The following is a 26,586-nucleotide window of genomic DNA, read 5'->3' on the forward strand; positions in this document are numbered from 1 at the left end:
CTGGAAATAGAAACTATGCAAATGTCTTTCAATAGATGAATGGGTGATGAAAATGTACTACATACACAAAATGGAATACTATTCAGCTATAAAGAAAGATGAAATCATGAAATTTTCAGGTAAATGGATGGAACTGAAAAGATTATATTGAGTGAGACCCAAAAGATAAAATTCTGAACATTCTCTCTTATCTGTAGTCCCTAGCTCCAAATTGAGAGTTTAAATGTTAAAGATATTTTGAGGTATGTAGGACAATGAAAGTTTGTCACAATACTAACTCAGTGGTGACAAAAAAATCACCAAGTGTGTTTCTTTTGCTTAACTTAATCCAATAATTTTCCAAATTAATTTGATCAGAACAAAAATTTAGTTTTAAAATTATCAGTGCAGAAAAATAGAGGAAATTTTTATAACAATAGGTGTTATTCTATTTCGCAGGTGCTTGTAAAAGTAACAAATATATTAAGGAGCTGGATGCTTTTAAACTTCCTTCTAGTATGTCCCTTTAGTTTGTATATTAGACCTATTTCTGTATGTGTGCAAATGTGTGCAAGTGTGTATACCTGCCATGTGCAGAAATCAGAGGGGCTTATGGAGTGTTCTTCTGTTTTTCCTTGACTCTGTTATTAGTAATCCAACCATAATAAACCCCAATTCATCTTGTTAGATTGACTAAAAGAGATACTTCTGATATATAGCATTTCATGAGACTCAATTAGACCTTGTGGTAGATTTCTGTGATTTTTTTTCTTGTAAATAGGATGTAATTGAGTTAGCAACGGGGGAGTAGTGGTAAACAGAAGTTAAATGAACGCTTTAAATAAAATAAGCAGCACCATTAAGCACACTTTCACTGTTGGGATGATAGAGAATAACACTAGGCATATTGTGTGTGGGAGGCATCTGTATTCACAGACGTCACCCACAGTTTCATATGGAGCTGGCATCTGATGCTTACGTCTAAGTGGTGTTTCCATTGGGCTGTGTTCATTCGAGCAGAACAGACAGATACACAGCACCAGAAACGAAGGGAGAAGGCATGGCTGTAGAGGGCCAGTCAAAGCTACTCTCTTCATCTATCAATTACCACTTCTGACACTGTGACCAAATGAGGATGGTAAATAGATAAGTTAGCGATCCAATTCACTTGATGAAATTTCAGGATTTCTTTTTTTTTTTTTTTTTTTTTTAATTTGTGTGAACAGGAACAAATACCCTGCTGAGAAATCTCCCAAATCTAGTTAATGATGAGACTCAGTAGCTAAAATAACAGGGCCTTTGTGGTTTGGGCACCTGACGAAAGGAACCCATCTTATTGTATCTTGCCATGAAGAAAGGGGAAAGACATATTTCTTTTTATTGTTGCTGTTTGTTTTTGTTTTGTTTTGTTTGGTGAGACAGGGTCTCTTTATGTAACACAAGTTGGCCTTGAAGATTATCATAATTTATTTTCCTTTTGCTTTGATAAAACACTTTGACAAAAGCAATGTAGAGGAGAAAGGGCTTATTTAAACTCACAGCTGGGGCACGGTTCAGACTGCAGAATCTTGAAGCAGCTATCCCCTTATATGCACAGTCTGAAGTTAGATGGGCACGCACGCACACATGCACTCACGCATGCACGCCATCGCTCTGCTTGCTTTCTCACTCTTAGGCTGGAAATGGTTCCGCCCATGGATCTTCTCACATCAGTGTGTCAGCACATTCCCCCATAGGCATGCCCGGAGCTTCATTTCCTACATGATTCCAGATTTTGTTAAGTAGGCAATTAACAAAAGCCATAAAAATTATCCAGGCCTCTTGCTTTAGCCTCCTAGTGCCAGGATTCTAAGCCTGTGCTACCATACCAGGAATTATCCTAATTTCTATAAAGTAAGCAGAGGAGACTTGAAAAGTATGTAATTTAGGAGTTAAAGAGAACAACCCATCAGTAAACAGGAGGAGTGAAGACGAGGACAGTCTGTAGCTGCTAAGAACCAGGCAACTAGTTTTCATTTCACATTTTTCATATTTTCATCTTCTTTGTTCCCACTTCCCACCCTCCAACAGTCCCACCTTCCCTCCCTCCTCCCTCCCTCCTTCTATCCCAGCCCCTTCTTTTTGCCTTTCTGTCTTTATTTTTGAAGCATGGGTAAGGAAACAGTTACTAACTGTCAAGAGGACATAGATAAAAGGGCATATATGAAATCCCTCCTCCTATTCTATTTTATTTGGCAGAAAAGAATAAAACGTAGTAAGGCAAGGTAGTAATTATTGACCCTTGGTATTAACTCTGTTCTCTTGGGTAAGCACATAATTAGGTTGTTCTTAAAATGCATATTATGCAATTGGCAGCACACTCTGGCTCAGATCCGATAACTTCTTATGTAGGCAGCTTTTAAAAATGTACGGCATGTACCAAAGGAGCTTTTCTGGTCTATTGGGTAAATATGTATTAAAGTAATTTTTAAAATACTTATGTACTCAATAGGCTGGAAGTGGTCAATGGTTTAATGAATAGTCATGCATTTTTAACGTGTATTATTATTTATGCACTGACCCAAGTGAGAAAAATCTCTTTAAAAATGGCATATTCCTGATGACTGTGTAATTTTGTGGTTAAAAAAATCTTAAAAGTATTTCTGGAGAGCAGGAGCCAATTTTAAAATTGCATTATCTCACTGTCCCTTCACCTCATTTTTTCCTGCTTCTCTTCCTCTTATGGGATGTATTTTAATAGGTTCATTTTATGGCCTCCCTGCTGGCCTAATTTCATTTTCATAGATTAAAGCTGATTTACATTCTAATTGTAATTTAAATTTAGAATTTATCCAATGTTGATTCATAATGCCTGGCACACAGTAGGAATTCAATCAATATCTACTGAATGGGCTTTTATTTGTTGTCACGTGGGCAAGCAAGCATTAGTCTTGTTCCTTGTAGGCTAAGTAAGCACCACATGAGGGATCAGTTAGAGGCTTCTCTCCATCACAAACACAAGATTCAGTTTCTGTCTTCAGTTTGTTGATCACATAGCTTCCTTTTACTCTGTTGGTTTACTCTTCCATGAAAGGGGAACAGCAGTGTGACATCCCAGGTTTCTCAGGGACCTGTGGTCACTTTATAAATAAAATGCCTGAGATAGTACCCAATGCCCACTGGGCCCCAGAGATGCTCTTTTACACTTTTTGACCTGAATCCTCACCCAGAAACATGAGATATGTTTGTTTCAAACATGTCTCAGCAGGGAAAGGTGCTTGCCACAAAGTCTGATGACTTAAGGTTGATCCCAGAATCTACACGGTTAGGAGAGAATTGACTGCCATAATCTGACTCACATGCACACACATAAATAATTTTAAAAAATAAGAAAATACAGTCGATCAGACATAAAACGTTTTCTACAGAAGCACAATTTTTCAACAATTCTGTGTCTCATTTGCAGACCAAAACCTGTTCTGGGCTTTCACTGGTCACCAATATCCACACTACCATTCAGATCCCAGACTTCCCTGCTGTCCCTTCCCTCCCAGGGTAGTTATACTCCAGCATTTGGGTTTTTTTCTTTTTCTCTGTTCTGTGTAGCCTGTGGGAATACAAGAAGGTCCTTTCTTAATTTCAGAAAATTCCACAAATAAACAAACCACCTGCCAAAAAGTGAGATTTTTCTAAGAGCAAGCTGGGTAATGATATCTCTGGCAGCACAAGACAATAACTAGGGGCTTGAGAATACGCATTATTAGGATGTTCACTGAGCTGCCTTAAATCGTATTTGGAGGGAGGCATGGTATAAATAAATAAATACATTCCTTGGATCTTTATTGTTTGAGTTCTAGTGGGCTGCTTCAATTTTGGAAGCACATTAAAATTGCTGCTACATAATTGGATTTGCTTGCTACTAAGGTGCAGATTTCCAACTTTTTCCACGTATTCCACATTCAAGAAGAAGCAACAGTTTTATCTGGATGGAAGTGCTACCAGTGAGGTGACTTTTGGCTCATTTGAAGGATAAGAAAGGAGAGAGAAGTATGCAAATTCCTATGTTCCTACTATACTCATGGCATGGCATTTTCAGCAGATAGCTGGATCAATGGACATGCTAGCTGTCAAATATTTACTGTTGTTGTGTTGGCCTATGACATTTTCTACCACTACATTTAGACTAGATTGTTCATGGTTCTTAAAGTAGGAAGCTCTGACATATTCAATGATTATCTTTAAAATGGAAATTCTAAATAGGGCATGGTGGCAATATCTGTAATCCCTACATTTGGGAAGTTGAAGCAGGAGGATTATGAGTTTGAGAATAGCCATGCTACATAGGGAGACCCTGTATGAGAAAACAAAAACTAAAAACTCAACCCAAATCAAACCAAAGAAAATGAAAGCAAAATAAAGCAAAAATAACAGCAAGAAAACACACAATAAAGGAAACACTTCTTACTTGAGTTTGTTACTTATCTTTTTTTATTGGAAGATTGTTTCATATACTTCATCTGGCACATTGTTCTATTTTATTTATTTATTATCTGCTTTTATTTATTTTATTTTATTTACTTTTTTTTTTTTACATATGTGGCTACTTTGCCTGCATGTATGTCTGTGAAGCACAAGTGTGCCTAGAGCTTGCAGAAGTCAGAAGAGGGCATTGGAATTACTGATGGTTGTGAGTTGTCATGTGGGTGTGAGGACCAAACTTGGGTCCTCTAGAACCCTCTAAAATATGCCCTATATTCTGTCCTTGATTTTTAATAAGAAATTATCAGTTTTTAAAGCCACCACCAGCAGAAAGCAGTCTCTCTTTTAATATTAAAAAGGAGAGAAGAGCAAACATTTTTTTTTCCCAAATGACTAAAGAACAGCTAGAAATACTGAGCCAAGGTGATGTTGCATTGGTGCATTCACTTAGACAAACTTGGCTTCCATCAGACTTAGAGGCACATATAATTTTAGTGGGAAGGTAGAAACCAGAACCCTGCAGGAGAAATTTAGTTTTAAGGCCACCTGTTGGGTAGATTTGAAGGGAAACAGCAGCTGCAAGTTCAGAAGACAGCTGAATCTCAAGCTTTGGTTCTCCAACTGAGGGACCCAAGTTAATTAGAGGAAATATAGCTTAGCTTAGAGATAGCTAGGGGGACACAGATTGCCCTGGCTGTTAACAGAAGAGCTTATCTCTTTCAGGGTAGCTGGGGGAACAGATAGCAGAAAGATTAGTTGAAGAATGAGTCCCTGTAGCAACTGACACTGATAGAACAGATTTTCCCCCAGCAACTTCTGAGGCTCTTATTTTAGGATAAGAAAGGAGTTTGCAGAGACCGTTCATTCAAGGCTACACATTGTGGTAGGGAGAGGGAGTTAGCATGCATGGCATGAATGTGTTTTAAGACTGGGGCCATGTAAAAAGGACCTAAGAGAAGGTACAGAAAAGATTGTTTTACAAGAAAGGCAGGTGCACGCCAGAGGCAAGGATATTATATGATAAGCAGGGATGACCTAGATGCACTCAAAATCTATAATCTCAGATAAGAAAGGTGCTTCTGGAATCAAGACCAAAAGGTCATAGATAGCCCTTAGGAGACCAAGATTCTTAAGATAAATGTGAACAAAATGGCAAAACTGTGGATATGTGTGTCTGTCAGTGGAATACTGATAGGCAGGCTTCAACACTACTTGCAGAAAAGGTCTTCAGGGAAAAGCAGACACTGAATGTACAATTGGTTGGGAATAAATCAGACCAGGAGCACCCTCCAAGGACAGTTTTGGAATCAGAATTTTTCTGCCCTTTCTGTTCATTTAAAGTATATTATTCATTGGGCAGTCCTTGTTCCCCTGACTTCCTCTCATCCCCTGTGGAAGGGATGAGCTTAGAATCTTAGATTTGATATTTGTCCCCACTTCCAATCCATGTGGTGTTACCAAGAACAGAATTAATGATTCCTACCAACTATCACTTACAACGCTTAATACTTTTTGTTAACCAGAGGAAAAATTACAGCAGCAGGAATATTACCAGCAATATGTTTTCAGTGGACTGCCAGGTATGTCTGAGATCTCTCTGCTCCCACTGCTACTACCTTAGATCACAGGGAATCCCAAAGGCAAGGAAAGCAAGACACCTGGCTATTGGAGAAAAAAAAAGGTCTAGCTTGCTTGTCCAGGGTCTAGCTTCTCCAACAATTCTTTATTATTATTATTATTATTATTATTATTTTATTATTATTTTTTTTTATTATTATTATTATTATTATTATTATTATTAGGCACTCTTACATCACAGAAAAAATAATTGGAAGGAAGTTATAGACATATTCTATATAGCCTGCAATCCACACATGATCTTCATATGCCTCCATGATCCACATCCCTTATCAGGGAGATGCCTTTGCTAGAATTAGGCATTGACATGTCTTTGCCATTAGTTCCACGGCAATAATAAAGACATACATGCATAACTGTAGTTTTAAGATTTATATTAAATTTGGTTACTTATATATCAGGGGAATGTACCATTTACCTTGGATATTTTTTTTTCTCTACCTCGTCTTCCTCCTTCTTTTCTTCCTCTTTCACATTACTTGAAGTTCCAGGTCAGAACATACACATATTTATAAAGCTTCTTGAATATGGTTAATATGTAGTTTCTATGGTTGAGAAGTTCAGGCATGACTTTGCTCATTATTTTTCCAAGGCTTAAATAGTCTGTGCTCTCATTTGAGACTTGGTAGGGGAAAGATTTGCTTTCAAGCTTACATTGTTTGCATTTCGTTCCTTTAGGCTCAGTGGCCCAAGAGTCTCACTTCTTGCTGATTATTGTTTGAAGGCTGCTTCAATTTCTTGACATTCTGGTCTTCCCAACATGACTTCTCATTTTCTCAAAGCCAGAAAGAAGAGGTTTCTTTCCAAGAGCAACATGACATTTTTACTTAGTGTCAGCATGTACTTGTAATTACATACTCTTCGCCACCTTTCCTATAGTCAGTAAGGCAGAAAGAAACAAGTTACAGTGTGTGGATTCAAGGCAGAGAGAATACTTAAGTACATAAGAATTGGGAAGTAGGAACAATGAGGGCTATCTTAGAGGACACCCCACACCTATTATCTAAAATCCTTTTAATAGCCTTAGATTGAATGATAAAAATAAAAATAAAGGGTTTTTATTTACTCATTCAAAAATATTTCATGTAATTGGCACTGTCCATGTAGGCAGTTCCTACCTTCAGTAGCAGACTTATAAACTGACTGTAAAAAAAAATAGCAAATTCTGTCAGAAGCATGGAGAGAACCTAGGGATGAGTGCCTGATCTTAGGTTGGCTGTCATCATTTAATCTGACTAAGATTCTAGAAGAGATTACTACAAGTCTGCCTAACTTGTTTTTCTTTCTTTCTTTCTTTCTTTCTTTCTTTCTTTCTTTCTTTCTTTCTTTCTTTCTTTCTTTCTTTCTTTCTTTCTTTTTCACAGAGAAGATGCTGAGGATAGTATAGAAGCTCAGAACATCTGGACATAAAGCTCAGAAAGAAGTCCTTGCTCTGTCCTTTGAAAATAGAAGTGATGTGGCGGGGGTAATGACGGGCAAGGGTTGGGGGGAAAGAGAGCTTAGGGGAGCAGGAGATGCCAGCTGGATCAAGAACAGAGAGGGAGAACAAGGAAAAAGAGACCATGATAAATGTAGACCACATGGGAATAGGAAGAAGCAAAGTGCTAGAGAGGTTCCCAGAAATCCACAAAGATACCTTCACTGTAGACTACTGGCAATGGTCGAGAGAAAGCCTGAACTGATCTACTCTGGTGATCAGATGTCCAAACACCCTAATTGTCATGGTAGAACTCTCATCCAATGACTGATGGAAGCTGATGCAGAAATCCGTGGAGCTCCAGGAGTCCAATTGGTGAGAAAGAGGAGGGATTGTATGAGCGAGAATTGTTGAGACCAAGATTGGAAAAAGCACAGGGACAAATAGCCAAACTAGTGGAAACATATGAACTATGAACCAATAGTTAAGCAGCCCTCAACTGGATCAGGCCCTCTGGATAAGTGAGACAGTTGATTAGCTTGAACTGTTTGGGAGGCCCCCTGGATCTGTCCTTAGTGCATGAGCTGGCTGTTTGGAACTTGGGGCTTATGCTGGGACACTTTGCTCAGCCTGGAAGGAGGGGACTGGACCTGCCTAGACTGAATCTACCAAGTTGAGCTGAATCCCCAGGGGAGTCCTTGCCCTTAGGAGATGGGAATGGGGGGTGGGTTGAGAGGAGGTGGGGGAGAGGGGGCTGGAGGAGGGAGGACAGGGGAATCGGTGACTGATATGTAAAATTAAGTTAAATTATGAAATCAATTAAAAAAAGAAAATAGAAATGGACTGGAATTCACTCTAAGTGAAGCCATTAAGTTCTGGTAGAAAAAACATGCTCTAAGGTCATCAGACCTCCCTAATCGATGAACCTGTTGGTTAGATTTGTCAGAGTGCAGCACCTTTGTCAATGACAGAGCTCAGTCTTTATCCTGCTCCTCTGGGACATTTTAATTGATGAAATGAATAACTTTCAGGATCTTATGACTGCAGAGAGAGGAACAATGACTATGAATTATGATGGTCAAAATAAAATTGTGATGATTGGCAACAGCAGCTCAACTGTAACAGGACATGTATTTATAACACTTTTGAACTTCCTTCTCTTGGGACCAAACGGCCAAAGCAAGCAAGGGTTGATTGGAGGAAAATGGATTATCAACTTAGGAACTTCTGTTATTCAGTTGAATATGAACTATTTATGTGACTCTGCTGCTACAAAGAATACTGCAAATAAAATGGTAATGCACATTTGTCTAGCCGTGGAAGGAAGACTAGTTTAGATCTCCTCAACTTTGAGGTTTCATGGTAAAGCGTCATCTGTTATAAGCATGTCTTTATTTACTTCTTTTATTTTTTTTTTTAGCTGAGGATTGAACCTAGGGCCTTGCGCTTGATAGGTGAGCGCTCTACCACTGAGCTAAATCCCCAACCCCTTGTTTGTTTTTTGAGACAGGTTCTCACTTAGTAGCCTGGCCTGGTTTTGAACTTGTGATCACCTTGCTTCTGCAAGGTGGAATTCCAGGTATACACCACCACTCTTGCTTTAAGGAGTAGATTCAAACTCTATGTTGAGAGGGCAATTAGTCACCAGGGAGAGGTTGAGGATTTTATTAATGTAGGACCAGGAAAAGGGTGTCTCAGAGGGGACTCTCCTTGAATTACTTATAAGTGTATTTTGTAAGAAGGGAATGGGACTCTTGGAATTGATTTGCTGGAGAGATCCAGAAATAACTTCTACAAGTTGCCCTAAGACCAGTTTTGGAACTCTGAACCCTGAGAAGTTTAAAAGATTGGGTTGGAATGTGAGTTTACTGTCAAGAGGTATTTCAGTTGTATAGTGAAAAACTTGATAGGCTGTTGTTGATTAGCTAAGCACTGGATAGGTGGTTGGGTTGGAGAATGGCATTAAAAGCCCTTCCAAAGCCATAATCAGTGGTTTTTCAATTATCCTTATCCAAGGAAGTTTAAAAATGCCATCTATATCTAGGTTTTATTACAGCACTAAGAAATAATTAATTAAAATTATTTCATATTTGATTTCTTTGTGTGTGTGTGTGTGTGTGTGTGTGTGTGTGTATGTGTGCATGTGTGTGATTTTATGTATGTACGTGTGTAGAGACCAGAGGCTAACCTCATGACTTCCAATAGCCCTGTTTACTTTATTATTTGAGATAGCATCTCTCACAGGGATTTGCCTGTCTCAGCAAACCCTGAGATAAGTTAAAAACACCTCTGAAATGCCATGTGCTAGCTCAGATCTTCATGCTTGTGCTTTGTGCCCTTTACAGACTGAGCAGTCCACCCAGCTCTATATGTACTTTTCTCCTCTCCTCCTCCTCTGCCTCCTCCTTCCCCTCTCCCACTTCTCTTTCCACTTTTGAAACAGTCTCAGGTAGACCACTAGGCCAATCTCAAACTTATTTTGTCTCAGGATGACCTTGAACTTCTGATTCTCCTGCCTGAACCCCAGTACTGGGATTACAAAAATGACTATAAAGCCCAGATGTGGTACTGGGACTGGAAACCAGAGCCTTGTGCATGCTAGACAATTACTTTATTAACTGAGCTATAACCTTGGTCCACATTATTTCTATAAAGTCACTGCTGCTACAATTTTAAAAAGTTCTACAAGTCAATTTTTGGAACAATTAGTGTTGGTTAGGAAACAGTACTGAGAAGCATTTTTAAAGTGTCTCCTACTTTCTCTGTATTACCATGATTTTGAAATACATACATTATTAACCATTTTGTTTTTTCCCACTTACTATCACCATAGTAACTTATATAATGGTATATTGACTCCATATCTCCTCAACAGGCTATAATATAATAGATATATAAGCCAAGAGTGTTGAATTCATTAAAACAAACAAACAAACAACAATGAAAACATGTACTCAAATGATAGGAAAGAAAGGGGAAATTAGAAGTTCATGTATGAAAAAAATATCTTGAGGACAACACCCCCTTTATATCCTCAGGAAACACTCATTAGAACAGTGTGGTTTAATTAACTAAAATGTCTATGCTGATTTTCTGGATTGCATAATTATCAACAATCTAGTGTTCTTCTGAATGTTTTGTTGGTGACATCAGGGAACAGTTACGCATTGTCTTCGCTCTATTATAATTTAGATTTTCTCTCTGCTTTCCCTTTCTGTAGAAAGGGCTCATTTAATAAGTGTTGCTATGCGGAAAAACAAGAGGAAATAAAACTGTTTAAAATGGCAACCCATAAAAAAAAAAAATCAAAGCACTTTGAAAGATTTGAAATAGTGATAAGAACAGCTTTTTTTGCAAGGAGGACCATGTGAGTTACAGAAAGGCTTTTCAATTTAGGAGTTTCACAGAATTAGAGAGCTTTATAAACTGCTGCCAAGCAAATCATCACATTTAGAATTAAAGGGAAAAATCTCCATCGCACAGGCATTTCCTTTTCCTAGAAAACTTCTTTAATGAAGCCAGAAGAGTCTCACTCACAAGTGGGGGATTCCCTTTCCCATCCTGGGTTGTTATCAAGAAGATGCACTAACTGTTACTTCGCTGCTTGAACCCATACGCTTCATTTTACAAATGAAGAAACTGACTGAGAAAATCCTTAACATCAGCCAGATAACTGATCAGGGATGTGTCTAGCACCTGGGCAGAAACTAACCAGATCACTGTGTGTTATCCAAGGATTTCAGAGGCTGAAGGGGCATTGTTTCTTATTTGTGGTTTATTTGAGAAAAAGAAAGATAACCTTCAATTTCAACCTGACTGATTTATAGAATTATCATATTTCAGTTTGCCGAGGTACAAGACCCCAGATTATGATTTAACATGTAGTTAATGAATCCCAGTGCAATATGCTGAATTAAGCAATAATAAGTTGTATTTCTAAGTGTTCTTGTATATTTTTGCCATTGTATTACTTTATATACTGAGCTTAGAGTCTTTGGAAACACAAGTAATCATGGGAAAAATACATTAAATAACCATTGACCTTTAAGCTGTGCAAGACATTAAGAAACATGTGGCACTGATTATAATGTATTGTATAGCAAAATTCATGCAATACAGCAATTTATGGCTCAGCGTGTTTTCCATGCTATCAGCAGAAATGAAAACGTGATGTGCATTTTTTTCTCAAGAAGTCAGACAAAGATGACTAGCATAAAACAAAAGAGGCAAAAATGAGGAAAGTAATAAGGGACAGAAATGACTTATCTAGAGAATAGTTAAATAGACAATGAGTAAAACCAGTTATTGTTGAAGTGAGATAGACAGATCTCTGGCAAGAGTGACTGAAGAAAACAACCCAAGTTGGAACAAGAACAGCTACAAATAAACTGGTATTTAAAAAAAAAAAAAACAGAAGAATGCCAAGGAATTTAGAAAAAAAATATTTTGAAAAGTAATCTAACCTTAATATCAAAACATGGAGAAAAATAAAACAGGAGAATTACTGGTCATTATTATTAATCAAGATGGATACACTAAACCTAATAAAACAGTAGCTGTGAACACCTAATGGTATATTATATTAAGACCAAGAGAGATCTAGAACACAAGTGCAAATGCAAGAGAGGTTGACACGGGAAAAGCTTTGAAGAAATTTTCTGCACATTCATGAGAGAGGCAGAAAACTATATGGCCTTCAAAATGGATGCAAGTGAAATGTTGGCTTCTAATGTTAACTCTGTAGAGAATCCAAGATTCTTGCAAGTAAAGCTCTGGGTAGGCTTTCTCAGAGGGATGAGGAGTAGCACATATGTAAAGTACCAAGACAGGTATTTTCAGGGTTCTTACTTATAGAAGGACCCCTATATTGGTAACACATAGCTCTTTTTTGTTGCATAAGAGTTGAATATTATTCTTTTGTATGAAAAATAGCATATCACAGTTAGAAAGCATGCAATATATATGTGGATATGTATAGATATAAATCAATGTAGATGAATCTAAATGCTTAATGTTTTTAGAGTAAATGAGCAGGATTATCTATGTAGTATAACACTATTTGCATAAATCCAATGGGATTAGAGGAAAAAAGAATAGAAAGGAATATTAGGATTGTAGAAATGAGGGAATAAATGCATAAAAATTAGGATGTTCTATAACAGAAAATCTTACTATGAAATAATATTTCACATGTAATTAAAAATGCTAGTTTTTGAAATACCAGAGTGATATGTTTAAGCTGAAAAGATAAAGCAGAACTATTTTAAAAATCCTATTGTCTACAAGAATTTCCAGACCCTCTACTCATTTTAGAGAGATTTTATCTTCAAGGAAAAATATGTAAACAGAAGATTTGTGAAACCTGCACATTAGCTAGAATGAAAAAATTCAAGAAGGGACAGTAATATTTCAGTTCCAATGTACAAAGACCAGACAGAATGGAGAACTATTTACAACTTGATAGACAATGATAACTGAGTGGTTGGAGCAAGATGGGTACCAACTATGGTATTTGGATGGTGAAAGAATTACATTTGGAATAAAGGAAGTCATAACAAGAACAGGCTAAATTATGGAGACAATGGTAGTAAGAATTGAAAGGATATAGAAGTTGTGTGCCTAGAACAAATGGTGTTAATGGGGGAAGAAATGAATAAATATAACAGTAAAGTAAGTAGCCTATTTGTAAACTGAAACTTCAGCCAATTTGGGTGAGATGTCTTTCCCTTCCACCTGGGTTTTGGTTTACGAACCTCCCAAATCACTGAAAACTCCTAATAAGTAAATTATTGCAAAAAAAAATCATTCTTTGTTTTAAAGATGTATTTACTTTTTTGTATTTTATATACATGAGTGCTCTGTCTTCATGCACACCAGAAGAGGGCATCAGATTCCATTATAGATGGTTTACAGCCATCTGTAATTACAGCCACCATGTAGTTACTGGGAATTGAACTCAGGACCTCTGGAAGAGCAGCTAGTGAGTGCTCTTAACCACTGAACCATCTTTGCAGCCTCAATAAATCATTCTTAAACTTTCTTTGGAATTCTACTTGACCTCATGATCTCTCTGTGGTCTTCTGAATCCAATTTTAGCAAAACTTGTGTAAGTCAGTACTGTGGATTGAATATGGAATGTCCCCAACAGACTCATATGTCTGAACATTTGGTTTCTATCTGGTGGAGACTGTTTTGGAAGGTTCTAGAACCTTTAGAAGGTGGAACTTCTCTTGAGGAAATAGTCACTGGAGGCAGCTATTGAGGTTGTTTTTTTTTTTTTTTAAGATTTATTTATTTATTATTTATACAACATTCTAGCACCATGTAACTTTGCACACCAGAAGAGGGAACCAGATCTCATTATAGATGGTTGTGAGCCACCATGTGGGTGCTGGGAATTGAACTCAGGACCTCTGGAAGAGCAGCCAGTACTCTTAACCTCTGAGCCATCTCTCTTGAGGTTTTATAGTCTACTCTCAGGTCTTACCTGTTCTCTGATTCTTGGCTTATGGACATGCCATACCCAAATGACTCACATTCTTTTTGCTACTATTCCTTACAGTGATGGGCTGTATCTTCCCAACTGCAGGCTAAAATAAAGCCTTTCTTCTTTGCGTTGCATTCGCCAGGCATTTGGTAACAACAACATAAAAGTAATGGAAGTAGCTGATTCACTAAGCTCCACCATTAGACTCTCCTCTTCCTAGCCTGCTTTCAGCAGAAGTCTTGTAAGTCATTTCAGTACTGGATGGTTTCTCTTAGTAACTTTGTTCAATGATGGTCTGGATCCCATTCATTGCCTGTACAAGCATCAGCTGCATCTGTAGCCCTTATTGTGAGAGTCTCAACAACCATTTTAATAGTCATGGATGAAGTCTACCAATTGACCAATGTAAGAACATTTTTATTTTCAAAGAAGTGTCAATGATAAAGATTCATAAAGGAAGTGAAGGTAGGAAGACCTGGGATGTAAGAATAAGATCATTGGTTTACTGTGAGTAAGAAAGCTAAACAAACTCCTGGGAACTGCTTCCCTTTTTTGAAGACTTCCTGCCACACATATAAGCTACGACACTAAAGAGATGTGAACCACATAAAACTGATGTGTCTGAACCTTGGAGGAAGACACGTAGGCATGATGACTGGTTATAGGCTGTATGATGCCAACAGTGAATCTCAGAGCATGGTGTATTTCGTCTCAGTGTTTGCAATGACAGTGGCCTCTTCAGAGGCAGCAGCTTCTGAGGCTCTTAGGAAGAAGCCCTGCCACTTCGGCACTCTCCAGACTGTGCTCTTGAGTTTTTCTGGAGTGCTGTGGGCTGCTGGCAGGGATTCTGAAAACAAAGGGATGATAGTGAGCTTGTGCCTCTCACCCTCCCTCTGCCTCACAGTGCTCTGCCTCTCTGGGAATCCCCCTTTCTTGAGCTGTACTCCTGAAGTGAAGGACTTTGGCTTTCCACAAAGGTTTCTCTCTTGGCAAAATGTACCTGTCTGCTGCCCCTCCTCTGGAGGTGAAGAGGAAGGTAAACGCTTCTGCCTACTGAGTCTGGTTTATGTGACTGATGCTGGGACTTTTAATTTCCTGGACAAATGATGCATTAGTGGAACTGGGCACACAGGAAGCCACAGTGCCAGAGAGTTAAGTGCCCATGCTGTACTCAGCGAACAGTCTACTGATCTCAATTGTTGGCAATTAACAGTGATTATCAAGTGCATGCTGGTAGGTGGCACAATGAGATTCTTTCCACTGATGAGACAAATGCACAAACATCTCAGAGTGGTGTTGCCTTGAAAATGCAAAAGAAAATCACAATCCCTGCGCAGGAGCGTTTGAGGAACGGATCACTTTTGTGAACGTATTAATTTCTCTTAAGCCTGTTTGTAACTCTCAATTTGCTGATGTGTGGGGAGGGCTGGATTTATTTAAAGTTAGACATTCTTTTGCATCCTGAGTTAGAGAAATTAGAACAAAAAGAAAATAAATCCCTATAAAATTGTGCAGTGCCGGGGAGAGCACAGCTACTTCTTACTTAATTCAGTATTTCCTCCGGACCTCGTACAGCTTTGCAAATGTTGCTGAATGGGAATTGAAATTAGAACTCATTTTCTCAGATGCTCATAATTGTGCAAGCCCCTTCTCATCTCTAGCATTTTATTTTTATGTTTTGCTTTGTTTAATTTTTGCCACCTTCCTCTTCCCTTTAATAAAATCCCCATGGCTCTCTGAGATGTGCCTTTTGTTTTTGATACATGGAAAAGTACTAGAAATTACTTATAAATTTTTACTTCTCCAGTCACTTTTATTATAATTTCATAGAAGTGTTCCAAGCAAAATATTTGTGCTCTATGGCATGATAATGAACAACTGATATCCATTTCAAAGAACTCCCTACTACTGAAAATAAACAATCAGGAACATTTATTTTGTAATATAGCAAGAAAATAATCAAATGGACTATTAATTAACACATTCTTTAGCCATCCCACATAATAAATAACATTATAATATTTTCTTATCCTTCAGAGCTTTTGTTGACTTTATAAGACTTGCAAGATTAACCATATGAGCTGCACCAGGTATTTAGAGAAATTCCCTAGGTAGGAGAATGTCACAGGGAACATCACCTGTAGCTTCAGGTCTCTCGAGAAGCTAAGCATCTCTTCTTACTCTAAGATCCCCAGTCCCTATGTATGTAGTGCTAGATGAACTTCAGGGAATAAACCAATTGCTCGATATAGAAATAGAGCACTAGGGACGGATCCTGATCCCCCTGCCTGGGGTCCTCCCAAACAGTTCAAGCTAAACAACTGTCTCCTGTATCCAGAGGGGATTAGGATCCATCCCTCGTGTATGGGTGGGCTTTTTGGAGCCCAATGTCTAGGTTATGACACCTTGCACAGCCTTGGTGGATGGGGAGGGGCTTGGACCTGCCTGAGCTGAGTGTGCCAGGCTCTGCTGACTCCCCAGTGACTTGGGAATGACTTTCCAACTGACTTAGGAAATGTGGGGATGGGGGGTGAATTGGGGGGAAGGCTGGAGGGTGGGAAGAGGGAAGAGGGGGAATCTGTAGTTGGTATGTAAAGTGAATAGAAAATTTCTTAATAATAAAAAAGAAATGGAGTAAATAATGTTTCATTAGAAATCTAAATAATAATAATTACATTGTTATTCTTTTTCAGAAATTAATATGCAATACTTTATAGTCATTCAATTCTGTATATAACTTTATAGTAGGAAATAATACATTGTGTCACTGTTTCCTTTAGTGCTCATGATTTCATGAGGATTTTTTTTTTGTTTCATGGTAATATTTGAATAGGCAATGATATGACCCACAACTATACTCTGTATCTCATTATCAAGGACCAAGTGAGAAAATGACTTTAAATAAAGAGAACAAGAATCGATCCTAATAGATGAACTAATGGTAACCCAATTCTTTCCAGTTCAGGTCAAATTAGCCTTATATGCATGAAACCCAATCTTACCTTTGCTTAAACTTTTTTAGCTAGCGGTCTTCTGACTGTAATTCCAATTTTCTAGTTTCTGGGTAGACATAATACACATTTTAGTTATTTGGAGAATGTTCTGCTTATTGGAAATGTGTGACCTTAGCACTGTGTTATATACATTAGTCAGTTTTATTGATATTGAGTCATCTTTGACTAAAGTACTTTTGTGTTTGCACAAAATTGAGGAATAAACCTACCGAAGCACATTACTTATGATTCTTTCTCTAAATTACCCACTATACACACTACCTTTTAACAATCATACCTAGTGTCATTTAAGGCAACAGATTCATGCCTAGGTTATGTCAAAGTCTAGGTTTGCCCCTACTTTCTTTCACAAAGCTCTGATTTTGAATACTCTGACACTAGATTAATGAGGATTAATTGTGCATTGTCTTTGAAGTTCTTTTGACCTTTTCATATGAATTAATCACTTTAGCCCTCAGCTCTTCTGACTGCTTTTTATAGAAGTCTGCGAATTCCTGGTAATGAGATGCTGGAGTCTGAACAAAGAGTGTTCTGGGCTCCTCTTGTTATGGACAATTAGCATGCCCATCATTATCACCTTAATAACATTTAGCTATGAGTAGACCAAGGATTTCTTTTTATGTGCTTTAGAGATGCCTGTTTAATTGGTGGACTTGATATGATGGTCAGCGATAATGAACTCACCTTCTCACTTCTTGCCCAGCAGAGTTCATGTCATAAAGTGATGATGAAACTAATAAATATTTCATTCTCATCAGAGACACGCACTTTCATTTTCACAGTATATTTCAATTTCAGATAAACCTTATACTGTAGAGTTTTAAGTACATTCAAACAATGGTTAATTTTGCTTTTTGACTTTGCTATTTTTGGCTGCTTACCCATCATATGTGTTTGCTTATTGTTGTAGAAAACATGCCTTTCTTTGTCCATTGACACTGTGCTGGTCCACTTCTAATCTATATATATATATATGTAAAAATCTGGCTTATGTTTTATTGATCTTGATTTAAGTTAGGAAAATTTAGGCTTCATTTCTTTCTAGAAACATAGATTGAGGTTTTCATTCATTAGTCTGTGATGGTAGATATATCAATTTATCTTATCTATTTACCTATCTAAACAATTAATCACTTAAACAGGGTCTTACTGTGTAGCCTTGGCCGGCCTTTAAGTCGCATAAATCAGTTTATGTCAAAACCTTTTATCCACTTCATTTAGGTGTGATTTATACCCAGTACCTTCATGCATTTCAATCATAATAATCAGTTTTGAAAAAAATGTAATATAATTATATAATTAGGACATATAATATTTCTGTCTCTCCAGAAAGGTCTTTTCTCCTTCCCAGTCTGTTTCTTGTCTTTTCACTCCACTCCTAAAGGCTGTGTGTTTATTGCTCTTCTCATCTCTGTGACCAGATATAGGGCAGAGGTGCTTAAGGGGAGGACTTATTCTGGTTCATAGTTTAGAAGGTAAAGGTCAGTTGGCAGGAGGGATGATCTGGTTCTTCTCCATGGATTGAGTATGAAGTAGCTGATCTTATCATGATGTCAGATAGCAGGCAAAGTGCTGGGTTCAGAAGTGGTACTGGGCTATAATGCTCAAAGCTGTCCCCATTAGTATGCCATGCCTGTGTGTCTGTCATAGGTTCTACAACCTCCTGTTGTGTTACCTCTCTCTGGGGATCAAGGACATTCTACATTCCAATCATAACACTCCACCACTGGCTCTTGTAGGGTCATTGCCTTATCATAGTATAAAGTGAACTCAATATGACTTCAAAAGTACTTTTAACAGTCCCAATATTGTTCAAAGTCCAAATTTTACTCTCTTCTAAGACTTCAGCAAAACTCAGATGTGGGCCTCTGTAAAATCAAATCACCAAGTTCGTACTTCCAATGTACAAAAATAGAGTATATAAATGTATTAAAAATAAGAAGATAAGAAATTCAGCAAGACCAAGTTTCAAATGCTGCCACACTACGTATAGCATCCAGAATACATGATAGGATCACCTGGGCCCTGAAGGCATTGGATAGTCCTACCTCTACAGCCCTATTGCCTACAGCAACATGTCTTCAGTATTGGGGTAGCTTGCTCAGTGCCTGAAGCTTTCCTTGGTGATGAGCCATATTCCTTGATTCTCCATTAAAAATTTAGGCTCCCCTTTAAACATAAGTTTCTCAGAACCTCTCTTCAGGGTCTTTTCTGCTTGCCACAGAGTGCTTAGTCTCATTGACTCGTTGTCTAGAATCCTAGTTTAAACTTCCATGACCTTATAACTTTTCAACCTGCATCTTGGTAAAATCAGCACCCTAAAGATGATACCAAGTTCTGCAGCCATCAGAACAGAGAGTCTGGGACTTTTTTTTTTTTTTTAAACCATAACTGCAATGGTCCTACAATTGTCTGGGCATCTGGATTTGGCAGAAACATTTCCTCATGTGTTACTGTTCAAGCAGGGAACCTTTGTGTGGTATTTTTTGTCCACTAACTTTTTAAAAAAAATTCAATCTCCTTTAAATGAGTTTGCATTTTTACACAGGAGCAAAGCCGATTGTACTATTACAGAGTGCCATGCTTCCTTTTCAGTGCACCAGTCTCTTCAGTAAGGACAGCTGCTTTTTATGCACACACCTTAACATAGAGTTGCTTCTTTCTTTGCCAGACTGTATATTTTCCACAATTTTTTGCTTCACTCATTGATTTGAATTCTCATTATGAATCTCACTAAATGCAGGGAGCAGGAAACATCCACAGGCTGACTGTTCTACTGCCTTGCCTAATTTTCCTCTACCAAATAAATTAGTGCATTGCATTCAAATTCAGCTTTATGTGAATTTTGAGGACAAAGGAAGGTTATATATAGCCAGAGTCTTGGCTGGAAAGTAGCATAGACAGCATACCCTTTTTCATCTTCTGAAACCTCCTGACAATACACGTCACTATCTTTATATGTATTGGCAGTCAGGTTTTCTGGGCTACCACCAGAACAACCCATTAAACCATGATTACAGTATTCAAGGGTTTCTCTAGTCACAGCTACAAGCTCCTCCACATTCTTCTGCAAACCAGTTCTAATGACATATAACCCACAGGGTCAAGAATATCACAGCAATAAACCCATTTCTTGGTATCTATTTTTTTCATTTTAAGTTATTATTTTTTCTATCACTGTGATGATGAGATGTAAAGTATCTATAAAATATTTTATAGAAGCAATATAAGGGAGGAGGGATTTAGTTCTGAGGGTACCATCCATCATGGAGGAAAAGACTTGGTGATGGGGCTGGATCCTGTTCTTGGTGGGAGCTCAAGCATAAAAAGATTGGTCATATCCTGGAAATAGACAGGAAGCAGAGTACACTGGATGGAAATGGGACTAATCTATAATTCTTAGGGTCCATCTGTAATTTTCTACATCAGTTAGCAAGATCCTATGCCTCAAATGTTACAGAATTTTCCAAATTGTTACCACAAAGAAGCTAAATAAATGTTCAAGTATATGATCCTATGGAGTATTTTTCACAACCAAACCATTGTGCTATAGGTCATACTAGTTTTGTAATTGGGTATTTCCTAATAATTTGAAAAGTGGAATCACAGACTACATTTTCTTAAGAGTGACTTTCTTCATTTGGCACAATGCATTTACTATTTTTCTTACTTTATTCCATTTCATTGCTAAGAAATATTCTATTGTGTATGATTGCTCCAACTTGTTTATTTATTCCCTAACAAGTGGGTATTGGGTTGTTCTCAGGGTTTTGGTATTATATATGATGGAGCATGCAAATTGTCTGCTTCTTGGTCCCTGGCAGAGTTATATAAATCCTTGCACTTCTTTGAGTGAAAGGAAGATCATTGTTAATGTGTAATTTATAGGAGTGAGAAGAGGGTAATCAAGACTATGCGAGGATGACACCAGTTACCAGAAAGACCAAACACAGGATTAGAAGACTGAACGCTTCAGCTGTCTGACCTCCAGGGACAGGGGGACTGGAGTGCATGGCCAACGCTTGTTCAGCCTTACATAATGAAATCTTGATAAACTGCTAAACACTAAATGCGGTTTAGTTTCTGAAGTAGTAAGCTCATTGATAAGCCAGAAAGCTGGGAAGTCATGATGCTCCTTGCATTCTCCCAGACCCTCCCTTATCCATCTCTCTGGCTATTTCTGAGTTGCATTCTACCTAATAAACTGTACTTACTAGTTCAATAATTCTAGTGCATCCTTTAAGTCCTTCTTGTAAGTCAGTACCCAGAAAGGAAATCTCTGACTTCATTGCCAGCCTGATGAAAGTGTGGCTTGACACTTATACATATAGTTTGCATCTAAAGAGAAGGCTATTTTGTGGAAGACTGAGCCTTTGAACTTGTGTAGTCTGATGTCATCTCAGGATTTTAGGCTTAGGAATATATTTTATTATGCATGAAACATCTATTCAAAGTTACAATGAAAATTCATGCTTAGATTATTTGGTATACACATTTTTATTTTTAGGAGTGGTATTACTGGGTTTCATGGTAACTATAAACAAATGTGAGATTTTTTTCCCAAAGTGGCTATACTGTTTTCCATTCTTTTAAAGAACATGTGAATGTTCTAGTTGCTCCAAATCCTCAACAAACTGGGGGATTATTGGATGCAGACGTAAGTGATAATTCCACATGCCTTTTAATCTTAATCTATTATATATGTTTAGGTGTATGTTTGTACCCTCATTGAAAGAAGGGATGCTTTAAATATTTTCACTTTATGTATGTAACTGAATATTTATTCTTGCAAAAAGTCTTAACTTTCAGAGTGGTTTAGGATTAAAGAAAAGCTAAGAAGGTACAGGGATTTTTAAGATGGTACATTTATCACAACTGATGGACTATATCATATAGTCACCAGACATCCAAAATTTATAGTAAAGTTAATTCTTGGTAAAGTCCATTCTATGTGCTAAGAGAATTACACAATGATACAAGTATACAACAACTATCACAAATAGTAATCTCATTGTGCTAAAGATTTTCTATGCTCTTCCTACTCATTCTCTCTCTCTGCATCTCCAATCTTCAGCAAGTAGTGGTCTTTTTACCATCTCCACAGCTTTGGCTTGTTCAGAATATCATCTAGTGTTGCAAAATTTCCTTCTTTTACTTAGCAGTATGGAGTTGACTTTATACCTTTCCATATCCTAATAGTTCATTTATTTATTATTAATATATCTTTTGGATATTTAATAACATTCCATTGCCCCAATACCAAGGTTTATTGCATTTGCTCATCAAAGAATGATTTGATGTTTTCTGCTAAATTGCAACTATTCATAAAGCTTCTATGAACTATTGGTGTACTTGTTTCTGTATGGACGTATATTTAGAACTTTGGATAAATAACAAATCATTTATTGCAGAACTGTGAAGAATTTATTTAGTTTTGAAAGAAAGGACCTAACTGTTTTCCAAATAGGCTGTGACTTTTAATATACCTATCAGGAATGGAGGATAGTTTACTGTTGCTCCATTCCAGCATTTGCTAGTTGGCCAATGTTCTGGATTTGGGCCATTCTAACAGCTGTGTAGTGGCATTTCATTGTTGTTTTGTGTCTCACTGTTGACATTTGACATGAACATCTTTTCTTATGCATCTTTGCAATTTGATTATGTTCTTAACTGAGCACTGTGGTTTGAATAAGAATGTTTCTAACAGGCTCAGATGTTTGAATGGTTGGTCCTCAGTTGGTGGCGCTGTTTGCATAGGCTTAGGAGGTGTGGACTTGCTAGAAGAAGTATGTCACTGGGGGTGGAATTTGAGGTTCCAAAGTCCTGTGTTATTGCCATTGAGCTCTTTCTGCTTCCTGTTTGTAGTTTGTGATGTGAGTTCCTACTTGTTCTGTAGATAAATTTCTAAACAGTCTTATTAAATAAGAAACACAGAGCCAAATACAGAAATAATAGCTAAAGAGATCAGAGCAAGTGCCATGACTAGCTTCAGCTTACCACCAGAAGTAGCTCCACAGAGAGAGCTTCTTCCTGCCTAACCTCTGCTTTTATTGCCTTCCTGTTCTGCCTTCTCATTGGCTCTAAGCCCAGCCACATCACTTCCTCATCATTGCCTGTCTATACAGACCTCCAGGTCTCTCTGGTTGGTACTGGGATTAAAGGCTCATGTCACCACACTTGGGTGTGTCCTTGACCACACAGAGACTCTGCCTGCCATGTCATCAGATTAAGGGTATGTGCTACCACCACCTGACTTCTGTTTATGGCTATTTGACCTCTGATCCTCAGGTAACTTTATTTATTAACATACAAATAAAACATCACATTTCAGCACAATAAAATACCACCATATTGTTCCTGATGCCCTGTCTGTGGCTGCTGACATGGTTTTCTGTCATGATGTACTTTAATACCTCTAGAACTGTCAACCCAAATAGACCCTTCCTTTTACAAGTCGCCTTGGTCATGGTGTTTTATCACAGCAGAAGAAAACTGCTGCACCAAAACTTACGTCAAAGTCTTTGATCCATTTTGAGACAGAAATTTTAGTATCTTATTTGCATGTGTGTGTGTGTGTGTGTGTGTGTGTGTGTGTGTGTGTGTGTGTGTGATGTATTTGTGTGTATGTCCTCATTTATGTGCATTTCCATGTATGCACATGTGTGGAGGCTGGAGTCAATATGGAGTCTCTGCCTCTATCACTCTTTACCTTATTTTTGGAGACAAGGTTTCTCACTGAACTTGGTTTTGCCTAGACTAGCTGGCAAAGATACTCTCCTGTCTTCACTCTCCCAGGGCTGGGGTTCTAGGTGCACACTGCTGTATAGGGCTTTTGTTTTTTCTAACACAGGCCTTGGGGATCTGAACTCAGATACTCATGCTTATATTAATCATTTTGCCATCAGACCATCTTTCTAACTCCTTCACTTAATTATCCTTGAATTTTAAGCATTCTTTCCATATATTTTGAAAAAAAGAATTTCTATTTCTAGTCTGTGGTTTGTGCTTCCTTTCTTTTGACATTGCTGCTTTCTAGGAAACTTTTGATCTTAATGGATTTCAGCTTCACAGATCATGCTTTTGGTGCGTATCTTGAAAGTCATGGCTGTACCCAAGGTCATCTTGGATTTTCCTTGTGATATATAGTTTGACAGTTTATACCAAGGTCTGACATCCATTTGAGTTTGCTAGTGTAAAGGGTTCAGAATCTGTGTCTATGTTCTTTATCACCTCCCGTGTGGACATCCATTTGAGTTTGCTAGTGTAAGGGGTTCAGAATCTGTGTCTAGGTTCTTTATCTCCTCCCGTGTGGACATCCATTTGAGTTTGCTGGTGTAAAGGGTTCAGAATCTGTGTCTGTGTTCTTTATCTCCTCCCGTGTGGACATCCATTTGAGTTTGCTAGTGTAAAGGGTTCAGAATCTGTGTCTGTGTTCTTTATCTCCTCCCATGTGGACATCCATTTGCTCCAGCACCTTTTGTACACTCCCTTGTCTTTGCCTTTGCTTCTTTGACACAGACCCGTTGGCTATATTCATGTAGGATTATCCGCTTTGTTACATTTTAGTCTTATACCAAGACCTACTATTCCTGGGGAGAGGTTTAAAAATTGGACAGTGTTTCTTTTTCTTTTTTTTTTCAAAAAATAAGATGCAAATTGATGGCTCTCACCTGGTTCATCTTTGCAATAATTTATTTCTGTCATTTGTGGAGTTATTGCTGCTTATAACATCAACAGTTCAGAGAAATGTGAAAAATGTCAAAATAAATACTGATTAGGGGAGGAAGGTTGTTTGGCCTTTAATATCAAAGATGAAAACAAAATAAAATTAGCTGAAGCAGCCTCATTAATTTTTCATAAATAAAAGAAGAGTATTGTGGGATTCACACTTTAACTCAAATTAAAAGCCTATCACATGTAATGTGTATGATTCAGTGATCATAAAACCCAGACTGCAATGGCTGGTACACATATATCATCAGAGCTAAGGTGATACATTTTATGTTTGCTGTTCACTAGGAAAAACATAAAATAAATGAATGATTTTGAAAATATTTTTAACTTGTTACATGGCTTGTGTGGGAGCAGGGTACTGAGAGCTTCCAGTTTGTCTTAGTTTTCAGTTAAGACATTTAAGAAGAGATTTCATTATGAAACACTCTACTTATGATGAGGTTTCAGAGAGGTGGAAAATGGCCAATAAACACTAATTAGTGGCTAAGTTATTATAATAAAATAAAGACAAATTACTCTTGTGGTTTAAAATAATTATAAAGCTGAGTCATTGCTGAGCTGAAATGCTGAGCCTAAATATTGCTTGATCTTTTTGTTCTAATTAGATTTTATTTATTTTCAGTATCTTGTGGAGAGACTAAGAACAGATCACAAGAAATGGGCCATTATAAGGCAATGTCATTTGAACCTTTGAAAAGACAAAGTAATTCTTGATATGGCAGAAATCCACACAATGCCCAGGCTTTCTTTAATAAACTCATGAACAAAGACAGCAATAATGTCTTTAAATCACTTTCTCAAATGCACCTCAGCTTTGGTGTGATGAATGCACGTCTACTACTGAGTGTATAATAAGTAAGGGAAGTATTTCCAGGAAGCAGAATGGTTTCATTAAAACTCAATTTAGCTGGGTGGTGGTGGCACACACCTTTAATCCCAGCACTTGGGAGGCAGAGCCAGGCAGATCTCTGTGAGTTCGAGGCCAGGCTGGACTACCAAGTGAGTTCCAGGAAAAGGCGCAAAGCTACACAGAGAAACCCTGTCTCGAAACAACAACAACAACAATAACAACAACAACAACAAAACAAAAACAAAAAAAACTCAATTCAGAGAAACACAAACAACAAACAACAGCAACAACAACCCTAGTCTCCAATCTAATCAATAAGAAATCGAAGAACTTTGAAGAAATACTATATCCTGATTTTATTAAATCTAGTATGTTATGAACAAATATATTTGATATCTTGCATTTGATGTTTTTGTTTCTTGATTTAGAAGAGCAAATCTACTTAAAATTTTGTTATACAGTATTCATTCGTTTTATATATATATATGTATATATATATTGGTTTTTTTTTTGTTGTTGTTCTTATTTGTTTGTTTCTCTGTGTAGCCTCTGCTGTCCTGGAACTCACACTTTAGACAGGCTGACCTCAAATTCATAGAGATCTGCCTTCCTCTGTCTTCCAAGTACTGGGATTAAAGGCAGGCACCACTACCACCAGACATTCCTATAAGTTCTAGCTGAGGCTCTTACGTGATAGCTCAGGGGAATTGATATATTTAAACAAACCTTGGATTTGACGAAGTGAGTCAACATATTTACTACTCCTAGGCCCTGTAGATGGAACAATCAGAGGAGATGATGCCTGTGAACAGTGAAGATGGCAGTTCTAGTACTGACTAGGTGGATGACAGTTATAGTTGTCCCATGTGTGTGAGACATTTTGTTAACACAGAGAAAACGAGTTCAAACAGTGAGACAGGTAGTGCAACAACCACTGGCATCTAGGAAAAAAATGAGACCTGTATTAAAGGAGTGTCTGAATTAGCATCTTCACCAGATGAGTTCGAAC

This window comes from Onychomys torridus, chromosome 10 (genome assembly GCF_903995425.1).
Source record: "Onychomys torridus chromosome 10, mOncTor1.1, whole genome shotgun sequence".
Taxonomy (NCBI): Eukaryota; Metazoa; Chordata; class Mammalia; order Rodentia; family Cricetidae; genus Onychomys; species Onychomys torridus.